At 58.8% G+C, this 5251-nt stretch overlaps 1 long non-coding RNA gene across 1 annotated transcript; it reads right to left on the reverse strand.

The window, feature by feature from the left end:
* Positions 1-3467: 3467 nt before the first annotated feature.
* Positions 3468-4479, reverse strand: LOC134434695 (uncharacterized). Its single transcript, XR_010031910.1, has 4 exons — positions 4398-4479; positions 3981-4002; positions 3811-3890; positions 3468-3725 (listed from the first exon to the last, which is right to left on the reverse strand). It is a non-coding gene; the product is annotated as an uncharacterized LOC134434695 (long non-coding RNA).
* Positions 4480-5251: the final 772 nt, after the last annotated feature.

The following is a 5251-nucleotide window of genomic DNA, read 5'->3' on the forward strand; positions in this document are numbered from 1 at the left end:
GGGGGGAGAAGGGTCTGTCCTGGGGAAATCCTGTCCCAGGGAGGATACATGCTGGACAAGGGCGTCCTGTCCTTGGGCATGGCAGCTCCAGAGGGGTCCAGACTTCTCCATTCTTGCTCGTCCCCTGCAGGATCTGAGCCTGCAAGAGCAGCAGCAGCGGAATGGAGCCCCAGCCAGGAAGGAGCTCTCAAACTCCTGCTCCTTGAAGCCAGTGGCCATCCAAGGGTGGGGTCCAGCCATGGCCCAGCCCCACTGCACAGGGATGACCATTGCCCAGCCCTGATCTGGCCAGCCCCAGGTGGCAGCCAGCACCTGTGGGTCCCCCCCACCCCCTTTGCTTTGCTTCTGGCAGCTTTAGAGCTGCAGAGGTGAGAATTTTAGAGCTGCAGAGGTGAGAATTCTGTGGGTGGAAAAGGGCCTGCCTGTGGTTAGCTCAGCCCTGCAAGAAGCACAAACCACAAAGGGAGCTCAAGCAGTGGCTCTGTGAGGGCCTTTGATGGTTTTCAGAGCAGGTGTGGCTGGAAACGCCCCCTGCAAGGGCAGCTGTGGGGGAACCGTCTGGAAATGCAGCAACTGATCATTTAATCTCTATCTCCAAGGGACTAAGAGAGCCCCATAACTACTGCAAATGCCACAACACTCTGCTTAACAACCTGACTGGGTCCTCCTTCTTGAACAAAACCAGCAGCCCTTTGGAACCTCATAGAAAGACAGTTTGTGTTCTGGCTCGGCTGCCAGACAGGAGGGCAATGTGTGGAAATATTGAGCAGTGGCTCTGCCCTATGGCCATGGCAGGGCTGTGGGGAGTTTTCCCTGTCTGGATTCCAGGTGTCCCCAGAGCTGCTCCATCCACGCCCTCCTCACCTGCGCAGGCTCAGGGAATAGACAGGGCTCTGCCCCACACCTGCTCCACTCCTTCAAGGGTACCCCTCCACTTCCTGGAGCTCTGGGGGACTTACCCTGGCAATGCTCAGTACTGATACATCGCGACAGTGGCTTCGGACATGCTGCCACAGTCGGTTTGGACACCCCGTGACAGTCCCAGCACTCGCAGCGCGATGACAGCTGGGCCCCTTCCTGGTGCTCCGGGACCACCATTGCAGTCCCTCCTTTCCACAGACCCCACCACAGGGTCTCTGCTCCCCCCTGTCCCGGGGTCTCCCCTCTGTTGTTTCGCTCCCTCCATGCTCGAGGGTCCCAAGTGGGGTCCCGGTCCCCCCATCCCGGCCCCTCCCACCTGCTGCCCCCCCAGCCGCGCCCCCTCCGACAGCCCCGGGGCCGGCATAGGCAGAGGCTGCCGAGCCCCTGCAGGATGAGACGTTCCTGGGGCAGCGCCGGCTGAGCGGTGCCTGGCTCCCTCACTCTGTCCTTGCCCGCAGCATTCGGGTTCCAGCAGCCCCTGGCTGCTCCTTCGGGATGTGCCGACCACTCCCGGAGCGCTGCCCTTTGTTGGGAAGGAGCCCGGGAGTATCTGAATCATCCCCAAGGCCTGGGCCAGGACATCCTTTGAGGCTGCGCCTGAGCCCTGAGGGGTTTGGGAGCCCTATGGGTGTCACTGCTCTGTCCTAAAATCTGGGGGAAGCAGGAATGGCAAGTGGTGCCCCAACATGTCCCTGCCCCGTGGGCCTCACCTGAGCACCCTGTGGAATTCTGGTGCTCCGGCTCCACCTGCATGGCCAGGCGCTGCTCCCATGGGCCACCTCATCTAGCCGCTCCCGCCTCAGCCACAGAATCCCAAAATCCTTGGGAGAGGCAGTGGAGCCCTCTGTTTGTGCACAGGGATGCTTTAGGAGCATGGCTAAATTACAGGAATCCCGTCTCTAATTATAACAACTCCGTAAGTGTCTCATGCTCCCAGAGCAGAACAGGGGCATTGACCACCACAGATCCAATTTCGCCCCATTTTGTCATCCCAAGGCACTGCTCCAGCCCGGACTGTCCCTGTGCTCCAGCTGCAGCTGCAAAGCCCTCAGGGCTGTGGCTCTGCTCTACTTCTCCTCCTCCTCCCCCTGGGGCTACTGTGTGGGGATCAGCAGTGGCCAAGGAAGAGCAGGAACTCCAAACGTGCTCTGGAGGCCCCAGACAAGCTCTGGCAGAGTCAGCACTGAGCACCAGCTTTCCTCAGGTGCTCAGTGCTGACAATCCCAAGACAATTCAACATTCCCAGAGATGCTGTACCAGGGCTGGAAAAGGAAAAATGAGTGAAACGCTGAGGGTTTGCAGGAATTGTGGCACAAAGCCATCAGAGGTGCTACTGTGGACTCGAGACCTTCCTGGTGTCAGGCGCTGCCTTCCTTCCTTTCAGGATCATGGAGAGCAGTCGCAGGTGTTACACGTGGAAGTGTGCCTGGCCCCGGGAAACTGCTACGCTGCCAGTGGGCACTGGGATCCAACCTGATGCCTTGGTGGCTTCTGCCTGCTGCTGGTGGTGGTGCTGGGACTGATTCGTGCCTGTGAGTTTGCAAAAGGAGTGATATCCCCTCCTCCCTCCCGTCCCAGGCCGCCATGGCCCCTGAGGGGATGAAGCTAGACCGGGGCGCCCCCTGCTGGCGGGGAGTGCTCCCTGCAGCGCCCCCCGCTGGCCACGGTTATAACTGCCACAAAAAGCAACAGTGCTGAGCCGGACAGAAAGTACTGGGTTTGTGTTGTTTGTTCTGTTCTGATTTATAAATTTCCCAGTAAAGAGCTGGTATTCCTTTTCCTACACTTTTGCCTGAAAACCAAATCATTTTTCAAATTTAAAAATTTTAGACCTGGGTCTCCTTTGCATTCCAGGAATGCTCCAACTTTCCTTGGCAGTTATTTCTCAATTAAATGAGTTGCCAACTCCTGGGTTCCAGCATGGATGGGACAGACACCCCAAGAGCAGACATGGTCAGGGACTTTGCTGCCTCTTACTCTGGCTTTTAAGCCAGTTAGGTCACCAAGGGCCCTCTCCCCAGCTGGCACTTCTGGTCACGCGGCCACTCAGGACCTGGCTTTGGCAGAGCATCACACTGTCCCCAGTGTACCACGGCTGACACAATGATAGACAGATGGAGCCCTATCTCACCAAAAGCAAGGCCTGACTCATCCCTGCCACACACAACTGTTCCAAAACGCCTCCAGACATGAAACTTTTCTTGTCTCTGACACCCCACCCTCTGCCATGGCCTGATCCCAACTGCCGTGGAAAATGGGGAGGCTCTGGAACCCCCAAAGGGCCGTTGTGAGAGCATTGTGTATGGAACACATCAGAGGAGGGGTAAGGGACAGGGGACAAGAGAATCAAGAGCCTCCTGATGGCAGCTTTGGCCATAAGAGCAAAGAAAGTCCAGGGCCCTGCCATCTTCCTCTGGTGGAGGAAACGTGCTTGGGGAAGTGTTCAGGGTTTGTTCCTTTTTGGGTGGCTTTGCCTGGAAATTGTTCTTTGTGTGACCATTGGGACGCTGAACCTTGATCTGGTTTCTGTTGGTTTTATTCTCTCTCATTTCTATTGCAAGAAATTGTTCTTCTCTCAGCCCTTTGCATCTTTGTGCCCCCACTGGGAGGGAGAGGGGCAGTTTTTATTGGCAGCACACGCACGAGTTGGTGCCCATGGGTGGGGACCCCCAGTGCCCCCAGTTCCCCCCAGTGTCACAGCACATTCCCGTAGATGTCACCGGGTTCCTGTGGTCGCCCCTGGGGTCTCTGCAGCTCAGCGTAGGTCACCTGGGGATCCTGGAGGGTGGTGGCACGAGAGGACGCTGTGAGAGACACGGGCTGTGGGATCTGGGTGGGGTGACACTCGTGGATGGCGTGTTCCTCTGCGTGTGTCCCCCCCGTACTCACCCCCTGCCCTCTTGGTGACCACGACGTGGGTGTACAGCACCTCCCCCTCCTCTGGGGGGGCCAGGGGATCCGATGGAGCCCTGCTGGAATAAAGGGGATGTGGGAGAGGGGATGGGAGGGCTTGGGGGTTGGGGTAAAAGGGAAAAGTGTGGTTTGAGCCCCCCACTCACCTTTCCTGCTGCTTCCTGGCGGCTGCAAATGAAACAGGGGTGGGGTGACTGTGGAATCCCAGGGCCCTGAACCCTCTCAGGATTCCTGAACCCCCACGGGATCCTCAATTTCTCTCAGGACCCCTAAGTATCCCTGAAGCCCCCCAGAATCCATGAACCTCCCCAGTGCCCCTTACCAAGTCAGCCTCAAGAACTCAAAGCCCAGCAGGACAGACACACTCCCCAAGCATCCCCAGGGCCCATGAAAGAACCCCCAACATCCCTGCAGGACTTTCCAGCAGCTCCCCAAACCCTACCCTCCCCAGGACCCCCAGAAAAGGTCACACTTCTGGGGCTGTGGGTGCTGCCCTATTGCTCCCCAACTCTGGGGGGCTCTACAACTCCCTGGGACCCCCCATCCCCCCCATTGTCACCCACCCACATGGTGCCACCGGTGACAGGCCACAATGACACCGATGAGCAGGAGCAGGAACAAAAGGGCTCCACCGATCCCTGCGGCCACTGCAAGAAACAGAGGGGCACACATCAGGATTGCCCATCACCGCAGGTGTCCTGCACTCCCTTGCAAACCTGAGTGACCCCACCTGTTTCCCTGTGTGTCCCTTTATCTTGTGGAGTCACCTCCAGGAAACCGGGGGTGATGGTGGCATTGTCCACAGGCACTGTGGGGACAGAGACAGGGCTGAGGCCACAGGGAAGGGAAGGCAGCTGAAGTGGGGGCATGGGAATGGGCAGGGATGGGTATGGTGGGGGATGTTGAGGATGGTGTCACGCCACGGAAGGGTGAGGGGACACATAGAGTGATGGAAGGACCCAAGAAATGTGTCTGGGGGACATGGAGGTCCCCAGGCAGAGGACCCCGGGAGGCTCCCTGTGCCCATCCCCGCACTCACTGCGCACCGTGACACGGAGCCAGGTGCTGCTCTTCTTCACAGCCCCCCTGTATGAGCGCACCTGGCAGCTGTAATTCCCTGAGTGGGAGACCCCCATGGCGGGCACCAGTAGCTGCAGGACCCCTGTGGGCCCGCCACAACCTGCCCATCCCTGTAGAAGATGGGCAGGAGGGGGGCTCAGGGCCGCAGGGGGCTGGGGGTGCTGATGCAGCTGAGAGTCAGGAGGGACTCCATGGTGGGTTCAGGGGTCCCCGCAGCAGTGGCACCAGGTAGAGCTCAGGGCAGGAGAGAGGAGGTGAGGACTGTGACTCTGAGTCTGCTGGGAAGGGTCATTGGGGGTGTCAGGAGACTGGAGTTCCAGCCATGGAAGTGCTCACC

Source organism: Melospiza melodia, unplaced genomic scaffold (assembly GCF_035770615.1).
Source record: "Melospiza melodia melodia isolate bMelMel2 unplaced genomic scaffold, bMelMel2.pri scaffold_46, whole genome shotgun sequence".
NCBI classification, from domain to species: Eukaryota; Metazoa; Chordata; class Aves; order Passeriformes; family Passerellidae; genus Melospiza; species Melospiza melodia.